The following is a 20,659-nucleotide window of genomic DNA, read 5'->3' as shown; positions in this document are numbered from 1 at the left end:
TTTGCCTTTGTTATTTTTAACTCTGTTAATGTTTGTGATGCTTATGTTTTGATGAGCGTGCGTGAGCAGGTCAACTAATCTATTGATAAGTATCAAATTACGAGTGGCATTAAAGTTAAGATCATGCACACACCATTTGGTTTCGTTTAGAGTTCCTCTTAACAGATTTTGCTTTGCAAGGAACTTTTCTTTCACTAAGGTGAGGTATTAGCACATTTAAATGGTACATTTCAGACCTGTTTAAGCACCTAAGTGCATCACGCACGTTAAAATTCCACTCCACAAGGCAACAATGCATTTTGTAAAGCGGAATAAAAGCTCAGCATGCAGCTATAATGCTGCTCTGATGTGAACCCAATTAGTTGAAAATCCATCTGCGACTGAAAACTTCAGTGAGCCGCCTCGAATAACATGCACAGCCACCCTCTGGAGACCCAAGTCTCTTGAAATTGAAGTTTTTCAGGTAGGATACAATTATCGATACTATACTAGCCTGAGGCATGATGCGTCGTCTTAAATACAGCACCACAATGCGTAGCTGATGTTCACATATTCTTTTTCAGATATGCGCCAGTCACTTGCTATGGCGAGACTTCCATTACCGCCATTTAACACTAGAGGGCAGCATTGTTGTGGCCAATATTCGTGCAAGGTTGATGGGGCGCATCAGGATGCTGGTACACATAACAGGTGAAACAAACATACTTGTGGATTATTTAACATTATATTATTATATATTATGTAAATACATAAAGGAATGTCCATATTTAAAGCCGTTATCCTCAATATGGTCGCATACATAAAGAAAAAAAAAGTATCCATCCATAATGATGCACCACTTGAAATTATAACAAACAGTCGTACGCATATTCGGAACTGGAAAACCTCCCCGATAGCGTCAATCAAATCAACACATTTTAGAAACTGAATTTTTATAATAACTCATTAGATTACAACCGCAAGGTCATAATGATCAGTTTTCAGTCCTTGGCCACCATCCGCTATGTTGTTTATGCTATGACCATCCATAAAAATAATTTCATAGTATTATAGTAGACTACAAACAGAAAAAAAATAAAAATCACATTAATGAGACTGCTTATCTATGAGAAAATGACAATTGTCTTGTGTATACCCCTATACTTCTTCCACTACTATTATGGAATGGAGTTTTAATGAATGTAATTGTGCCTGTTTTTCTTCTTTTTGCTGACTGTTTTGTTGTGACAGAGGTCCTAAAAATGTCAAAACAAGTGCTGACCAAGCATCACACAGTACTTGAGTTGCCATTAATGCACAGAGTAAAATTGGTAATATACAATAAGCACATAGACTCCCACTGCACAAAGCAATGTCCATTAAATAAGAACTGGAAAAAAAATGCACAAGAATCTTTTACTGATAACTGCATTTGCAGCATTGCAGCAACCCACATGTTCATTCTTGAATGCGCCGCCATCATGCATGGCTGAGCGGGTGAGTGAATAATTGATTAGTTAGTTAGATATTTCTTTTTGTGAACACATTCAGTCATTACTGTCCACTGCTGAAGAGCCTTTCATGTGCCGTCACACAGCCGGCGCAAATGCAAGATTCAATTAGAAGCAGGCAGTCGGTTCAAACAGAGGCCAACACGTACTTTGGAAAGGCTAACTATCATTGACCTGCCAGTAAAATGGATAAGGAGGCTTGTAATAGAAGCAACGGGAATGCCTAGTCATTTTGTAGTTGACAATTTAAATCAAGCTCGCCTGAAAATCTTATAACCACTTTTTCTTTTTAATTCAGATCAATCAAACAAGATCGAATCGAGATTTTCTGAACAGCATTGGGAATATGGGACCTAATCAGAAAGGTAATTGCTCATTACTTTTCATTTTCAGCCAGTTTGCTGCAGATTGAAAAGGCTGTTGGCTCTCTGCGCTTGTCCTACTTTGCGTCAGACAAAATGCCCTGCTTGAATAATTGCGCTTTGAGAGTTGGGCGCACTCATTGAACCAGGCGCTGCCACTTTAATGGCTCAGGACAATGAGACAATTTGGGATGTTGGTTGCTTACAACGAGCCACAAACAAGTCACTTCATATTAGCCGGCTAGCCTCTTCATGCACTCCTAAAACGTGGATGTGGAAGAAGACTACAAATGTGGTGTGAAAATGAGTGTGAATGGGTGTCACACTTAGTCATTTGACCAAGTTCCACCTCTCTGTGACCCCGAACAGATTAAAAAAGATTGGAGATGAATATTCTGCAGACGACTTTTGATCGGGCCCGGTTGATTGAAGACTGACATCGTTGTTACCCATTTCCTCCTCACTCGTAGAATGATTTTCTCGACAAGATATCCCCTTTTGTACACACACAGCCTTGAGTGGAAGAAGCGGTGCTGAATCGGAGCAAGGAGTGTCAGATAGAAAGGTGGAAGAGGTTGCGTTTCCTGTTCTCCTTGGCTCGTATATCTGTGGCCGTGAGGCAAGGCTGTGGCCGCTGGCAGATTAACGACTGTGAAGGTGTCTTCATTGGATGCACGGGCTCCTCTGGTAAACGGCAAGCCGTAAAAAGTGTGACAGTAAGGAGTAAAGTGGGACTGGCAAAGAGGGGGAAAAAAAGAAGAAGAAGCAAGTATTAAATGAATGGTTCACATGAGCAAACGGCAAAAGATGTGAAGGTTGAGGATGAGGCATTATAAAGAACAATGTCACCATGAGACGAGGCTGTCTGTGTTGTACAAAATGTATCATTCCCCACTGGGAGAGCGCTGTTTCACAACGTTGCCTTTGAATACGAATGAACGAGATAAGGCCATGGAGCAAAACACAAACACAAGGCCATCAATTCTCCTGGATGAGAAATCCATCCTATAAAAGAAAAAAAAAAACGTCATATGTACTGTCCAGAGAGAAAAAAAGAAACGGGAACAAATAGTTCTCAGTGGAGAAATGAAACCCAATTTATTCATAGTCCTTCAGCTCAGTACTGTGAAGATTGACAACCGAGTGATTTGCCGCAACTGTTAATCTTCTAAAATGAGCAAGTAGTCAGATCTTTGCTCCAGCACCCACACTAAATAATTCACTACTTTGCGCTTCAGTTTCATTTCATTTACAACTTTGCACCCCCTTGTCAGCTATAAGGATTCCAGTCATTGTCATTGTATCATGTACCACTTTGTTCTGCTCTGCTCAAAGCCTGCACTGCAAAGAACTGAAAGAAAAGAAAAAGAAAGCGCCTCGTCTGCCTTTTAAAGACACTGACAAGTACTGCATGCAACACAACAGGAAAAATAAATGAATATACATATATGTATTCATGAATACACTCTTTCATACTGAACAATCGCCTTAATGTTTTCCGTAACACTATTTTTGCCAGCCAACCCTTGAAAAATATTTCATTTATTTATCATTCTTTGATATATATAATAATTTTTCTATTCTATTGAGTGTCTTTGCTGGTCTGCTGAGCAGGAAGCAGACGTTTCCATCAGCAGAGCGCCGCCTGGTATTCATCATGAAAGGTCTAAGCGAAAGCTTATGCTCATCAGCATCTGCTTGGTATGCCAACGATGCGAACATCCTCTTCATCATGCCCACGCTGTTTTTTTCCTCATTGGCATACGGGCTCGCGACTCACTTGTTAGGTACACAAAAAAATAAAACTACTGCGGTGTAATCAGCACTCACTTCATTTTGGGTAATTACATTCGGATTGTACACAAAGTGTTTGAATGAGGTGTTTACCCAATCTCAGTTGATTGATACAAATATTGAAATAAAGTTCAGCATGAACCTCAGCATTGTTATCATTTGTGATATTGCCGCAACATCACTATTAAAACAACACCTGTATCACAACAATTCAATGGGTGATCTTTGTGTCTTCTGATTTGCTTCAATCTGAGTTACTATAGTGGCACCTTTGGGGGTAAAAATCTTTCATTCGAGCACGTGCCACAAATGTCTTCACATTTTCTTCACAAGTAATTCATTGTTTGGTTGACGTATTTCCGCTTCATGTGCCACATGCACAGATCAGCACCCTGAGTATAATGTAGTGACTTAAAAGTGCCAACTCAGTGATGAATAATTCCGACTGAGAATTGCACTCTGTCGAGCTGTCAAAAGATGTAATACCGATGTTAACCACAGAATGGCAGACATCTCTTATCAGCGTCTCCAACTCGGAAGTAGTTTGGAAATGTACGCGTGTCACGGCAGGCCACACCAATCAGTGCACAAACAAATGCGGTTTTGTATTTGCAAAGTGCATGATGATTAAATCATTTCGTGTCCTCTAAAAACATGGAGATATTCAGCACAATGAGATCTCCTGCACTGTTTGCTCAGGTCAGTAAGTTCTTGCACAAAATGTTGGTTTTGAGTGATCTTTGAATGGGAGTTTTTTTATTTTTTTTTATGCAACAGAGCCCTTGAACCCTACCCCTTGTTTTACAATACATAATTTGTTGCGTAAAGGAAACCTATTACCTGCAAAACTAGTGTCAAGAAAAGTCAAGAACCACCATTAATCTGAGGATAGAGCTCATGCCCTATGCATTTCATACTATATGAAAACACTGCTGAATCAATATTAATGCGTGCTCCAACCATCAAATACTGCATATATTTTTTTTTAACTTCGGTCCAATGCAAAGCACCAAAAGTGTCAAATATACAATCAATCAACACGGCATAGAAAATACACAAAAAGGAAATATTGCATTCAAATTCACGAGGGAACTTTTCAGTTTCTGTTGATTATAGCGACGCCATATGGACAAAGGCGGTAATGTTTTGCCTAAAGTTGACCACATTTTTGTGAAGTCCTGAGCTACTGCTCGCCTGCATTTGGACTGCGCCATGTGTAGGCAACCATTTTGAAGATGAGATTTTCTGGGGTAAAACACCCGTAATCTTTACTCTGTTTTGTTTCCGTGAGACTGCTGTCACATGGGAACTGGTGAGCCTACATACATTTCATTCGAGAGTTATTTTTTTTTCCTGCATTTCTATGCCTCCTTGCAGAATCCCTAACCCTCAAGGGAATTGTGTTCTTTTTTGACAGCAAAGTTGGGAGAATGTCTGATTATAGCTACATACAAGTCAGACGACTTGAGGGCTCAGCCAAACACCTCTGAAAATCCAGGTAAGAACTGAACCTAGTATTTTTACAGACAACCCACAAACACAAAATGTCTGCATATATGGGAGTCAATTGTTGTTATTTGGAACCGTTGTTCTGTGGTTTGAAATTCTGAATTCTAGCATCTTGATTTCTTGGAACTAGAGGCGGGTACCGGTGCCGATTCTAGCCTTATTTTAAGGTATCAGTACTTGCGACGGAGGTCGATACTAGTATCGGTTGTCCTCTTATGGCCAGCTGTTTTACCATAAGGAACTATACAGTAGAAATTAGAAGAGTAGAAAATTACCATTAACTTCAGGAGATTTTCAGGAAATATTGGGATACATCGGTCTTTTTGTAAAATGATCCTTTGGTATCGGTGACTTCGTCTGAAAAAAAAGTACTCAAACATCCCTCCTTAAAGCCAAACTATAAAACTTCAAATATGGCAGAAGACTTGAGTGAAGTTTTTGTTATAAGGCGCCAAGACGCTGCGTGAATGTTTTATCAATTCAATGTGAAGAAAAGCGGCTTTAAGGTTCACCGCGATAGCCAGGGTTAGAATGAGAATTGCAGATTACATTCTTGAATAATTCAAGAACAGGTATGTGAATGGCACTTGGTGTATTTACCTGAATATGCTCCAGGGACTCAATGAAGCCTTGAATGTCAGGGGAGAAATCGCGTTTGATAAGAGCTCTTTTGGTATTCCGCAACTGCAATATGCCCTTGCAGATATAGTGTAGAGGCGACAAATTCCTTAATTGATAAACATTTGAACGCTTGTAGAAGTCATAAAGAAGCGCTTCTAAAGAGACGTAAAGGACCTTGCTCTTGCTTCCTTCAGAAGCTCTCTTTGTGGCTGTGATGGGATTAATTAGCTGCGGGCGAGTATCCAAACATGATTTGACTCAGGGTCAGAGCTGAAGAAGTGATCTAAAGAACAAAATGGAAAATGTGAGTGATGATTAATTTGCAGACACAAGCGAGCACAGAATGTACACCTCTAATAGCCGCAATACATTTCAGAATAACTACTAAAGCTGGAAACTGGAATTGATGGCGGTGAATAGATGAACTCATGGTATTGAACAAATGCTTGGAAATATTTGTGAAAAGTGTCAAATTTGTGACTATACCAGCAGAGAAAGTAAAACACATTCCCTTATCATCACACAATAATAATTCAAAATGTAGAAATTGACAAAGAAAAAAAAAAAACACTGGCCGAAGCAAACATTCATTAATTATGTACAGTACTGAAGAAAATGAAGCCGATTGTACCATTGCAAAAAGAGATGCACAACACCAAGAGCGAGAAACATGGCGGCTGTTTAAATCAGTGGGCAAAAGGTGATTTTTGTAACTGCAGATTGATGAGTGTGTGTGTGTGCGTGTGTGTGTGTGTGCGTGTGTGTGTGTGTGTGTGTGTGTGAGAGAGAATGTGTCCTGCCTGAAGCCAACTTGGCTCCGTGGGGCTATGTATCCCTTGGAGAGGTGATTAAACAAAGAACTAGGAGGCCTACGTCTGTCTCTGTTGGAGTCAAGCTGGATCTGCGCGTTCCTGTGGCGCTTCACGTGACCCCAACCCGACCCCCACGCGGGCCCACACACTCAAATTGTACACTGAAAACGAAGGGACTGACTGCAGCACAAAGGAAAACTCGGGAAGAAAAAATAAATAAATGCATCAAGTCCACCCCCCCCTCCTTCTCCAATTGGAATATATTCCTATTCAGACTCGTGTCTCCTTACTATCAATGGACAATCTTCCAAGGTCTGCTCCTTTGGTTTCCAGTGGAAGGTCATCTGGTCAGTTTTTTTTTTCTGCCAGGCTCCAGATTTTGAGCTGATGAAAAGCAATAGTTCTTGTGAGGACACGGTCTGTCTCAACCCCCCCTCGACTGAAAACCTCGCTCTCACCTTTTGAAAACAAGTCACGACTCGTGTGAAGGCAGCTCGCTTTTCGTTGCACTTTGAAGTTAGTTGTTCTATCGTTTCACCTCCCGTAATTGTGATGCACTCGATGGCGTCTGCTACCCAAAGATAGCACAGCAATTCTTTTTTTTTCCACGCGCAAAGAAATGTTGACAGTCATTACAATAATTAGCTTTTGGTTTTGTTTTTGCAATCAGACGACAAGTGGACGTGTTTCTCCGCTAATTGTTTTTTGATTTCTGAGATGAGGCGTATGTTTGTTTGTTAGTCCAGCTGTCAGATGCAGGCCCTTGAAAACTTGAACTTGATGTGTTCACATTAAAAGCCCCATTAAAGTGAGATTCAAATTTCAAACTGCACACTTTGCACAAAACACATTCTGGACTGTTAATGACGGCTATTTATTTATATGTGTAGATTTTCCAACTTCTCCCAGAATAAACATTTTTTTTTGGGGGGATATACTACTAATAAGCATCTTTCCTGAAAGATTGGCTCCACAAAAAAAGGGAACAAATAATGTGAAGGCTAACAATGTGTAATTGTGTAAATTCTTTTGTTCGCAAGGCGAGGCCATTCGCATAAGCCACATTCATTTTGTCATTGCAATAAAACTTGTTTTAAAGGCAGCAACTAAATGCTGCTTTTGAAGTCTGCAAAATTGATGAGAAAAGACATTTCCAAATCATTTAAAAATGAGTTGAATGAAAAGCGAAGCCGAAGATCTCGCTCATCAAACAAGCGCAGCTCAAGGCTGACTGAAGGAGGGACTTGTGTTAAGATGATTATTTATATTCTTGTGCACATGCCCCCCAAATATAACACACGTAAACATTTATTTTATTGGCTGCCTTTGAAAATGACAACACTCGGTTTGAAATTAGATGGATCAAAGTCATAAATGTAACTTTAGAAAACAGATTGTTTATTGATGTGTTTGGAGAACAACATTGGAAACAACAAAAAAAACATCTGAATTTTGAAACTGGTTGGGGGAGAGATTCTAGTCTACTTCCTTCGCACAGTCAAGTTGCCCTGGAGCACATTTTGACATCTCTCCCTCCCTGCATGTGATGTGCAAAATGTGTGTGTGTGTGTGTATGCGTGTGTGCGTGTGTGTGTATAATGCATCCAACACAATATACCCAGCAGAGTGAAAAATTAATTTCTCCAAGGACTGAAATAACATAATACATGCAAAACAGTGCTTGCTTGGGGACACTGTATAAAAGGTAAAGAAAAACAGAAAACAGTGATCTGCAAATCCTTCTCAACCTAGATTCAATTGTATACACTATAAAAGACATTCAGGTGAATATTCATTTATTGCTATTATTTTCATCCAGATTCTTATCAGCAAATCCAAGCCTCTCTAATGCTATGAAAGCATCTCGACTCCCGTAGTTGTGCTTTCCAAAAGCTAAATGTCCACAGTCAGCCTTAAATAATGTGCTGACAATTTCCGAGCAAATACACATAAGCACACACTCACAAAGAAGTGCAAAGTAAGCTCTAATATGAAATAAGAACAGCAGGTCTCATGGTGGCAGCTTCCAAAACATTATTTTGTATTGGACATTAATCTAAAACAAAAAGAAAAAACTTCCAATAACAACATGCCTGCAAACAACAGCAGGAGTGTGCATGGCTGTCATCTTTAAACTCCTTGTGGCCACACAAGGATAGATGACTGCTATACGCTGCCCCCCCTCCTTTTTTTTTTTTTTTTTTAATATTCTGATGGTAAATAGCCTCAAAAAGAAGCCCCACTGTGATTTGCTGTTTCTGATGCTGCAATGCAAGTTGCAGAGTGAACAACAGCCCCAGTGTGACATGGGAGTGCAACTGCTGCAGTAACCCGGTGATGAATGATGCCACTCGCATTTATTTCCAAAAAAGCTTCACATTGTCTTTCATTTCGCAAAGCGCTGTTTCACGCAGCGGGCCGCCGAGCGTCGTGCAAAATCATATGGGCTCTTAATTTTCTCTCCTTCTTCCCGGCCGCCGCTTGTCTGGCGATGAAGTGGCTCGGTACGGCTCATTGGACGAACAGGCGCGACACTTGTGAAAACAGTCTCGGAAATTACGAGAAGGGAGCGAGTTTAGAAAATGAACACCAACGTGGCCTCCTAAATGTTCACGTGTGCTACAAACACATTTCAGGCTTTTAAGTGACACTTCTAAACATACACACAGTCACCTGAATACATAATTAATATATATATATACACTCTCTATAGTATATTAACAAGTTTTTACGTTTTAAGTCTTCTAATAGGGCTCCTATAGCTTCACTTTTGTGAACTCTACAATATATGCTCCATTAGTAGCACCTCCCAAACGTATATCTTGATTTCTGTCAATCAATACAGCAGTAACACGATTTATATAATTGGAATTAAATGAAGAATGACACAATGACCAAATCAATACAAATATAATCCTAAATGGATCCAAACAAAATGAAAACTCCGGTGGTGTCTTCTTGTTGTCATCTCTAATAAAACACCATTGGTTGGTGCAGTCAAATGTTTTTTGGTCATTAAAAGCAACTGTCTCTCAAATATATATGAAAGAAAAGTAGATTTTTATGAGTTAGCTGCTAAAATTAATTTCCACCAACAAGGGTAACATTTTTTGTCCAAAGAATGATGGCTGTAAAAAACAAAAACAAAACATGAGACAATTCCTTTAGTGGCAACACCACTTAGAGGCTCCAAAAACTCCAAATTGAAGACTGAGCTCAAGATAACAGGCAAAAAGCTTCCGGCTTTGTTTTTGAACTATTTGCTTTACTCATAGCGGCAGTTAAAGCGAGGTTATGCCCACTTTAATTATGCATGCCGCATTTTAATTAATGCGGCGCTTTGTCTTTGCTGGAATGTTTTTCTATTTTGGCTCCACAGTGCATCCTTATCTACTTGTGTGCAAATGGAGTTATGAAAAAGCGTGTAATGTGTAAACACAAGAGCGCCTATTGAGACAATACTTCTAAATGTGTCCTCTGGGAAACTTGTGCTGCAATATGAAAGGGGAGAATATGAATATAAACATGATGAAAGCTTTACAGATTATATTTTTTTACTGATCTGGTAATGATGAGCTTAAAAGGCCAATGCCACTTTTCGCTTACTTTATATGCCAAAATTAATTATAGGACAAAAGGAAGGCGTTATGGAACTTGCTCCACAATTTCAAAATTGTTTCATGTGCTTAAAGTTCCGCAAATCACTGCACCCGAATCTGCAAATGCATATTGTAAAATCTTATTCGCCTTCTCAATCGGTCTCATTTAGATGATGTCTGACGACACAATTTCACAGCTCACCGATTTATCTCATCGCTTTTTTCTTTTTGCACAAATGATATTAAAAGTGCATTATGTCCTCAGCTTTCCCAAGCAGAGCATTTGTTGTTTGTACTCTCGTGTTCATCGTTCCGGGAGCACGCTGGAGGCGCATCGGTCATTGTCAGACTTTTTCAGTTTAGCCATCAAAATGTTTTCTTTTATCGGCCTCACGAGTTGCAGTTAATCCATCAAATGTATTGCTCTCGCTGCCTCAAATATTTACCGATTTGAGTGAAATTGGGACTCGGTGACAGTCACGGCGGGACAAGGGGGAAAGACCGAGTGCTTCTGCTCGACTCCTTCTCATCTTGGCGCGGCAGTTGAACGTTTGAACGAGGAGTGTCGAGGCCCAAACCTTCGGGGGTATCTTTGAGATTAAAGTGCCCTCGATCGCGTGCTCTCACATCACATTCAATATTATCAAGTGGGGATTTCATTTACTGGCACGGAAAAACGGGGGGGTCGCGGGGAAGAACTGTCGAGAAGCCTTTGTAGGGCCTGAAAGCAGCTGAAGTCTCTGAGGTGAGAGCCTGCCGTTTGCTGCAAGACGGCATACCGAGATGCACAAAACTGAATATGTGTCGTGGCTTGTATTAATCATTTCCTCTTTTTTGGCAAATATGCATTGCGACGCAGATGGCAGAAAGAAATTGTACCCATGAGCGCGTTCATGCTATTGCACCGCCGTATGGACTTTGAAATATGAATGCGGATTGACTAAGAAAAATGTGCAACCTATTTTCCGACAGCTCAGCAGCAAAGTGTCTTCTTAAAGGAGACGTACTTCTATGTTTAAGGCACCCTCATAGGCACCAAGTAAAAAAAATATTTTGGTCCACTCGTTCTCACCCAGCTCTGCTCGATTTGACCCCTGCTCGGATATACATTACTGTTCAAAGGTTTGGGGTCACCCAGACAATTTAGTGTTGATCACGAAAACTATCATAATTGCACAAGGATTTTTAAGGTTTTTCTAATCATCCATTAGCCTTCTAGCACAATTAGAACACTGGAGGGATGGTAAATATTGCATTAAAAAAAGACTTTTTCAGCTTGAATAGTCGTTTAACACATTTACAATGTATAGAGTGCATTCCTGATGACTAAAATTATTAAAAACTGAGATTTTATTTGACAAATTAGGACATTTGTAAGTGACCTCAAACGTTTGAACGGTAGTGTACAGTCATGGTTTAAGTGCCTGGTGTAAACTGGGAACATTTGTGAATGTCCTCTATTCAATGCCAACATTTTGTTGTCTTTTCCTCAACTTTATGTTGTTATGAGTGGAGCTGGCCTCTTGTAGCAACGTTGGGAAAAATTAACTCAATAAACTGTTTGTGGCACCTTTTAATACATTTCAAGTTCATTCTTCAGTTGTGTTGGTGTCGAATATCGCTGGCTCCAACTTCTGTTCTTCTCAGTTACATAAATGAAAAGCTCGCAGCCAAAGGGCCTGCCCACTAATGATACACTCTCTTAATTAGATAAAGCAGCTCTCGCTAATTTGCAGTCTGCCTCACGAGTACAGTAGATTGAGGCGAGCAAATGGATCCTCGGTGCCAAAAACGGCAATTTTGTCAGGATGGGGCTTTCTGGACAGGAAATAACACAACTTTTACATTTTGTTGCACACAATAATAATACATTGCAAGAATGAGAAATGCTTGCATGCATGTTGTGTGGAGGACAGTTACATATTAATAACGATCCCTCGTCATAATACCCTTAGAACCATAAATAATTGCCTCTCCTGGTTGGGGCAGTTGCAATGTGGTGCGTTTCATAATTTGGGATGCCTGATGGTGATGATGATGATGTGTGAGTGCATTTGTGTGTTCGAGTCCTTAGCAGAAAAGTGTCGTCTGCAATGCACTCTGCCAGCTGAGGATTATGACTAATTTAGGAAACAACCAAAACACTTGTAAGAAAATGTTCCTCTGATGATTTGACGGCTTAAGTTATTAAAATGTAATAAGGCACCGCGTGTACGATTTTCAAGTGTTGGGCCATTGACTTCGTGTCACTGATTACTTAAGGGAATAGAAATGTACCTATTCATTCATCCATTTTCTTAATAGCGTAATGCAGAATTTCTTATGTTAAATCAGTTGGGCAGTAATGGAAAGTGCTTAATGTGCTTTTCAAGGGAAAATGAAACAGAATAGCAAAGCAAACAGCATATGCCGCCGACTCGTTAGAATCAAATTGCTTCCTTGCCCTAAATGTCAAGACTGGAAATTTTAAAGTTGTTTCAACTTGAATGAATGAATGAATTCCATTTGTTTCAAACATGTAAACTATACATCATCAATCAAATGAAGACAAATAAAATGAAAAGCAAAAACAAGGTGGATATACATATATATAAAGTATAAATACTAGGTATAAACAGAAAACAATCTACTGCACAAAAACTTCAATTACTTTGAGCCCGAAAAATACAAATTGCATTGTTTGAAAATACAAATTGCATTCTTTTACAGTATATTTCAGTGCACAAAAAAACCCTCAAAATATCAAGGCAACAACAACCAATGAGAGAGAATTTATTTTCCAAAACCACACAAGACGGACTCATTTCTAAGACGGATTGATTATTTCTCCTGCACGAATAAACTGTACACAACGCCCACTCTATACTTTGTCCTTTCAAATAGAAATAGCCTGTTCGGAAAGTGCAATTGATAGAAAAGCAACACGTGTTGCGAAAGGTCTTGACCTCAGCACTGGTCCACCTCCAAACAAATGTCACCACGGTTGGTTCTTCCTTGAAAGATGATGAACATAATCACAAGGAAAGGTCTCTCGAGTGACATTTTTGAAACCGCTTGTTATTGCCGCACAAGATTGGATTATTGCCCTCGCTGCTGTAAAGATCTGCAAGCAGATGTCGGCAATGTTGACAATGTGTCACACTTGCAGGCGCTAGGTAACACAACAATAAGAAGGAAAGAGCGGGAAGATAATTGGTGACATCAGTAAGGAACCTCGGCGAGCGTTGATGTCGGGCTGTCCGCAAAAGGATCATAAATGTGTTTAGAGTTTGGCGGGAGAACGACTCCTTTAGGATCCATTTGAAGATCGGCGTTAACATACTGCTGCTACTTTAAACAACATCAATCACATTTAGCGAGGCCCCGGAGAGACGTGTCCTTTATGATGCACTTGTGAATTGATTACTCACTCGGGATTTAGTTGCTCTCCTTTTTTAGAAATTTCCGTACCTCTCGCTCTGCTCTCTCGCAATCTCTCTCGCTCTCTCTCTCTCTCTCTCATTTCAAATTATGAATAAAGGGACTTCACTTTGGTCAACACGAGATCATGTAGCTTACGTGCAGGAGATGAATTGTAGAAAGAGGGAAAATGTCTTTAAATATGCCTCCCAATTTATCTCCCATTTCCAAGTGTCTGGTGATTCTTTCACTTGTACTGTTCTAAGCATTACAGGAGTCATCATTGATATGGCAGATACACATAGATAGACATCAATAAAAATAAAAACCAGTTTAGGATCATGTGTAAACATTCATTTTTGTGTAAATGATGAAATACTAATGACACGTTTCATGCGGGTGGGTATGATGACTTCAACATTTGGATGTTCAGCTGTAATGAGACAGTCCCGCCGTGACTTGGTTTACAGATTGGGAGCTTAGTGACTGGCTGCCACCGGTTGACGCCCGATTGCATCAGTGCGTCCACATGTCCACCTCGACACTGAAGCAAAAACGTCCACATTCATTTTTATTTTGACACATTTATTATTTTTTTTAATTAAGTATAAATTGATTTTCGTAGGGCCATCATCATCCATGGCTTGTTGGAATGTAATGAATTTTTTTTTTTTAACCTCCCTTTATGACAAATTTTCAATTAATATGATGAGAATGTTAGTATTCTTCATGTGCGTATCAAATCTCCCAATGACAACATTTATAATTACCCATTTGTCATATTCCACATAACAAAAGGCATGCACAGTACACCGCGACACCTCCTAAAATTACGTTCACACTCCCGGCGCTAAATCTGTCCAATGACTGTCATCTTATCAAATTTAGGTTTTATCGCTGAGCTCTGTAGCAGTTTTTCTTGCTGAGGAAGGGAGAGAAAAAATTCTTAGTATATCAGCTTCATATCACATTTAAAGTAGACGTGTTTTCATATTCAACAAAATCTAGGCTTGATGAATTCCTAAAGCGTTTTCCCTTCTTCAATTCCATATAGTAGACGTATTGATATTACAGAATTTTGTCTGGATGAGGTATCCTTTTAGTTAAAACATTGTATTGCAAAAATAATCATAGTCTTACATACCTAATTACCATAATCTTAATCTAATTGTGTCTCAGTACCCGTAGCTGCTTAGTTATTCATAGCAAAGAGTGGATGTTATGTTTTTAATGTTTTATGTTTAAACACGTGTCTAATCTGCTAGTATAACAATAGCTAATGAAGCTTTACACTGCTAATAGCAAAAAGGAAGGAAGGAAGGAAGGAAGAGTACTATACTTTAGGGAAACCTCGACTGAGGGGTAAATTTGACATTTTGTTTGATGCAAGTCCTCTAATTATCATCTCTGTTTGGCTTTGAAGCCACATTTCCATGTGAACAGTTTTGGAATCCCTAGCGAACCGACCGTTTTGTTGCCATATCGCTCCAGCTTTGTTCGCCTCTTATTGGCTATGATGTCAATCCTGGCAGGGAAATATGCAACACAGATTGGAGAGAATAATCAAGTTTACTATTTTAGATTCTAAACTTTCTTGGATGCGCTGGGGAGGGCGAGCGCTGAGGTTATCAAGAGGCCTTGAGAAAGGTTCGGAACCAGAGCTAAGCGCGGTGAAATCCAGAACCGAGAAAGCTTGCCAGTGAGGATGAGGTATGAGGTCGCAAAAAAAACAACAACAAAAAAAGTCAAGCTGCAAAATATTCTCCTCGGCAGAGCTGAGCAAGAGAAGAAATGTCGAAGGCAGAGGAATGATTGATTGCTGACAGCCGCTGGCCCGACTCCCACACTCCAGACTCGGCTTCTGAAATTAAACCCACACATTGGAAGAGAGCAAGTAAAGGTCCAGACTAGAAGAGTGTAGTAAAAAGTGTAATTACAGCGTTAGCTGAAAAGTAGCGCCATGCGGTTTGTTCTCAAAGGTGGCGCTGATCATAAATCAGAACCTTGTTTGCTTTCCACTCAAATTTGGCCGGATTGTGATCTTTTCGATGAGGCAAATAATATTCACACGGTGAGAACGAGTCTTGGTAGCCAACGTTCACCTCTGCCTCATTCAATAACTGCGATGCATTCTAAGCTGCCCTAATGCACAGGTGCGGGCGCTGGCGTCATAACACCGATGATCTTGAAGGGCTGTCAGTTTTTCCAAGCGATCACTTATCTAATTGACGTTCAAGGACGCGTCATAGTGCAAACTTCCATGGAGGGCATTGTATGCATGTGAACAGCTTCTTCCCCACCGACATCAAGGCGTTCCGTCATACTTTTTGAAGTCAAATAAACAGTCACAAATGAATAATTGATTTTATATATGCATTATTTGGGGTGAAGGACTCTGGAATATGCATGTCTGGAGTTCTTCAAAGACATACTCGATGCATAAGTAATGTTTTACACTTTCAAGTGTAAAGTCCCTATTTTGCCTCAGGTGCTCGATTTTCTCTGTTTGCATCGGCGGACTTTTCTCCACAAACATAATAATTTAAAGCAAACTAGAAGGAGGGGAAGAAAGAATACGGACTACGCTCACATCAATCTATTTGTGATTTATCGGTCATCTTATTAGCTACTTCTGTCGACAGTACTTTTCGTGCATGATAATAGTAAGAGCATAGCACTTGTTGTGCTCCGCTGGGGTCATGTGGAGTTACTCCACGCAGAGGCGTAGCCAAGCCGGGGCGGCGCCCCGGTTAGGACTCCCTGCGCCCCGGTTGAAAAAAATCGAGCTTTTTCGATTCTTCATTTTCATGCCGTTTTTTTCTTTCGGTCTTGCGCGAATGTGCTTGCGCTATTCTATGTGCGCGATGTTATCCATTCACCGTTTGCCTCCCGGACCCGGATGTTGTTTTAGCGATCAGCGAACGGCGTGGGTGATGTTCGATTTTTTTTTCCTGTGGGCGTGCGCCCCTACTGGAAAAATTCCTGGCTACGCCTCTGACTCCACGCCAGTGGCATCATGTGCTTACGTAATATCTTTCAGGCCGCTAAGGCAGTCACTAGCTATGGGATGGTCATAATGGAAATGTAATTCTGTTGGAGAGATTAGATTCAGACCACTTGACCCTGCGGCAAAGCTTAGCTCTCCTCTTTGCACATCTGTGTGGACATTAATTGGCTCCAGTGGTTCCAGGGGGTCTTTCTTAGAATTAGACTCAGCTGAAGGGAAATGTTGTGAGGTCTCCTATAAATCAATGTCAGGCTTCTGGGGAAATTTGTAGGAGGCTATCAAGTGCATAATGACAGGCACAAGAGTGATTGTACGTTCGGTTTAAAAGGCCAAGCTTTTGAGGCCAAAAATTTGCCCGAATATAAATCCACAGTATGGCCTGGGTTCTACAACCAGGGGCTTCGATTGGCCAAAAATCAAATCTGCTCTGTTCACTCCCTCAACGGTACAAACGCCCCTTTCGAAATACCAACTTCAACACTTCACTCTGGGCCCAACGAAGGTCTTCCTAAATTTCCTACCACCTATCCTGAACATATCCTAGCGTACTGTGGCTGAAAGGCAGACTTTAACCCGGATTAGTCGGCAGTCCATCACAGGGAACACAGAGCGTCAAGCACTTCCATTCACACCTCAGTGGCTGAGTGGGAATCGATATCGCACAGGTTTCTCAAAAGTAAGCCATGTGCACTAATACGTTATTAGTGAAGCCATCTGACAAAAAACAACAATACTCTGTTCCGGATGAGGTTGGATCATGTTTACATTTTGTGATCTCGTTTCCTGAAAAGTAACCATTGCACCTGGTCAAAAGTGATTAATAATGCAACCAAATATGAATAAACTGAGGAATGTGCCTAAGAAACATTTTATTTTATATCAATCTGCTATTTTAATTCTTACTTCAGAGTGTGGTGAGAGTAAGAAAACTATAAACAAACATGAGATGATTATTGTTTTTTTTTTTGACATTGCATGATTAGAACGTTATCTCGTGATATGACACGCAGCGCCACTCAAATTCTGCAAGGCTCAATGTACTTAAAAAAAAAAAAAGGAGAGATAGAATACATTAAAGGCAGAAGTAACAATCTATTTTTACTTGTACTTTTGTTACAGTTGCCATAATGTGCATCAATGATGGAATTGCTCCACCACAAAGTGAATCCGTTGTTTTATAGATGTGACATGCGAATTGATAACACATCGTGAGACTGAGTACAGGAGTATATTATGGTATTGATGTTTCCGCTCAACGCTTATATACGCTGTGGATTTATTTTGAGTGCTAAGAGACTTTCCTGCCTTCCTCACCTCCCTTATGCAGTTCGTTGTGTCCTGGGACTGATTTACAAATCAAACACTGAAGGTAAAGAGCAGAGTTATACATGGTAAAAGGCTGGAAAATCAATGCCAAGTACCTAAGAGCACAATGACATGCGAGTGTGTGCGTGCCTGCGTGTGTCTTGGGACTCCTGAACAAATGCTGCTGATTGGCCCGACTTGGGTCACATCCAGTTGGCGCCGTTCCGCTGGGAGTAAGTCGTGCGATACACTTAATTATTTTTCTTACAGCGGAGTAGAGATCCGGTCAACCTCAGCCCTCAAGAATATTTAACGGTTGAATGGATGACACAAGCAAGGGGGGGGGGGGGCTGCTGAGGCTGTCAATCGCTTTTGGTATTGACAACCAGTTTCCTCTTGATGCCATAATGAAAAATTAAAAAGGCTGGGGTCGACACAGCATACTGAAGAATATCATTTCGTCTCACGCTCCATCAATGTGCCATCCTCTTAGCAATCCCCAAAAACAGAACATGCAGATGACTCACAGGTCATTAAACTTTCAATCCGGGCAGTCAATTACTTCCTTAAAAACCAGCACCAGTGCAAAAACAAAAACGAGTAAGTCCATCATCATGATTTAAAATGTACTATGCAGCTCTGAGGTACAAACATTTGTTCGTCCTATCTATTGTTTGGATCGCTTCATGAAGTCGGACAGATTCTGATAAACAATGCGATGATGCCCATTGTGACGACCCAGATGAGTATTCCCACGATTGCCCTAATGGGGGTCAGGCTGCAAGGCCAATCAGCTCTGATCCCTCTCAGAAAGAACTAGCAAGAGCAGAAGAAGACAACTTATATCCTGCCGTCTTTTGGTGTCGAAATAAGATACTCCGTATGCATCTCGAGGATTTGATTTTGTCTTATATCAGCAATTAACGGTGAAGCGGCTGATAGTGATGAAGCCAAAGTTAATTAACACGTTCACACTTGGAGTACAACCGTTACGCAACATCGGTTCAGCTCAGACTGTCGTCTGCTATGGGCTTGGGTTTCTTTACCCTTCAGTGATAATAGAAGCAGGCAAAAGCAGAGTAGAAATCAATGAGGAGAGATTTACCATTAAAAGGCCCCTTGTGGCTGAATTGGGGTAACACACAAAGAGATGAAATTACTGCGCTCAGTACCGCAAGAGCTCCAATTCCACTGCATCGTTTGTTGAGGTCACTTGGAATTAAGTAGGCCAAAAGACTAATGAGCGTGTTCAAGTGTAAAATTCGGGAATATGATCAAAGAGAGCAAATGCGAGATGATGACTCATGATAATTAATTAACATTTTTGCAGGGACCCTGGGCAATTAATACAAATAAATAAAAGTAAGGATTATCCCACCATCGAGTTTGTAAAAGTGATTCAAGTCATTAAAAAATATAGCAATGCAATGTTTGGTTTTTTTTTCTACTGGCTTAGTTTGCAATTAGTTTTTGATGACCTTGATTCGACCAACTTTGAAATGTTCCCGCAAAAAAAAAAGATAATTAAGTCTTTATGTTGTCTGGATTTTGGACCACTGAGGCCCTTGGTGAAAGCTTTAGCTTTTATAATGTCACTTGATCGTGGGGACACCGAAAATGGCAGACGCGAGACAGGACCTGCGGTTTTGCAAAGGAGGGCATCCATTATCCATATGGCTTATCCTGTACGGGATTGCAGGCGGCTTGTGGAGCCCAGCTGACACTGGATGATCGAGAGGCAGGGCACATCCAAGACAGATCAATAAGACCAGGCGGATAGGGGGGGGGGTCTGCTTTCCTCATTCTAGAAACTTAATATGACACTAACTCGGTGACATTCACATGGTTACAAGGTTTCATCTTACTAGCTGAGAGCCGCCTGCAGGCTTTGTTTCCTTTCCGTTTTGGTCCATATACTCAAGGATGACAAAATGTTTGGGACAGAAAGATTTCAACGTCAGCATTTTTTAGGTGTTTCCTTCCTCTTAACACAAAACGTATCAAAATTTGCAAATATTAAAAAGATATTTACACTGTTGAGGGAAAAAAAGCAAAATAAATAAAAGCTGAGGTGATCAAAATTTCAAGGCAAGTTGGTAGCATTTCAAGTTGGGTAGATCAACTAAATATTTTAAGTTTTGCTCAATGTGGAAATTGGTTTTCCTTTATTTTCAGAGAATAAAAAAAGTTTTCAGAGCCAATTATCTTTTGTATTGTCCCCCCAAATTAAAACATTTTAGCAAATTACTTTGGAACAAACAAATTCCTCGCTTTGTTGTGCTAACTGACATTGTTGTTTTAATTCAAATGAGTATTTTAGTCCCACAAAAATACAAGTCGTGTGGTTCCATTCCAAGGCTGTCTCAGTGATTATTTTCTCACAAGTGTCCTTTACCTAAGGCCTGCCGTGGTAATATCAGTGCTAACAGCAACACCTTTTTTGAGTATCATAATCCAAGAGATTCTTGAGCAGCACGAGTAAGGCCAGCGAGAGAACAAAATCGAGAGAGTGAGAATCCTGGACGAAGGGTCTTACAGCCAGCAAATCCGGATGTCTCCACTTTAAGTAGGGAACTAAAATGAGGGAAGTGAAGAAGGGAAGATACCCCCTCGGGCCGGGCTCCATCACGCTCTTATCACCAGCAGCAGCCCGTGGCCGGAGGGCACCAAACAAATAGCAAATGGGTCGTTTCCAGACAACAACGAGCGGCACAGATGACAAGCGGCGCTTAGCCCTCGGATGCTTAAATCACCCTCGAGC

Source organism: Syngnathus acus, chromosome 5 (assembly GCF_901709675.1).
Source record: "Syngnathus acus chromosome 5, fSynAcu1.2, whole genome shotgun sequence".
NCBI lineage: Eukaryota > Metazoa > Chordata > Actinopteri > Syngnathiformes > Syngnathidae > Syngnathus > Syngnathus acus.
This window is presented reverse-complemented; position numbering follows the sequence as displayed.